This window comes from Mesitornis unicolor, unplaced genomic scaffold (genome assembly GCF_000695765.1).
Source record: "Mesitornis unicolor isolate BGI_N332 unplaced genomic scaffold, ASM69576v1 scaffold23527, whole genome shotgun sequence".
NCBI classification, from domain to species: domain Eukaryota; kingdom Metazoa; phylum Chordata; class Aves; order Mesitornithiformes; family Mesitornithidae; genus Mesitornis; species Mesitornis unicolor.
The window spans coordinates 187036-187556 of record NW_010198755.1 but is presented as its reverse complement, the minus strand read 5'-3'; positions in this window follow the sequence as shown (position 1 = coordinate 187556).

The following is a 521-nucleotide window of genomic DNA, read 5'->3' as shown; positions in this document are numbered from 1 at the left end:
GGGCATGGAGAGGCGTCACTGATTTGTCCATAGTCACTACCAGGAGCCAATAGTGAGAGAAAAATAAAAAAACTCTGCCACTCATTTTTCTTGCAAAACACAGAAAACCTCTGGAGAGGAGAGCAGGGTATGTGGGGCTCTGCAGACCCATGTTGTAACACCTCCAGTGCTGGTTTTAGGGGTTTCGCCGGGTCCTGGATGATGACAGAAGGGATCCCCAGCATGACACCCGCTCTCACTGCTCCAGGAGCCTGCATGCATGGGGTGGCCCCCAGGGGGTTCAGGACATGCCCTGGGACAGCCAGAACCAAGCTATGTTCCCACCAGGCTCCCCTGCCTCCTCTTCTCTGCCCCACCACGGGCAGAGGCTGGGGGAGATGCTTGAGACTGGGAAAGATGCTGGCAGGTGCGGGGCGGCAGGAGGGCGGGAGGCAGTGGGAAGCAGAGCGGAAGGAGCCCGGCCCGACGTCGAGGCGAGCTGCGCCTGGAGCTGAAGGCTGGCCCGGCTCCTCATCCCTCCA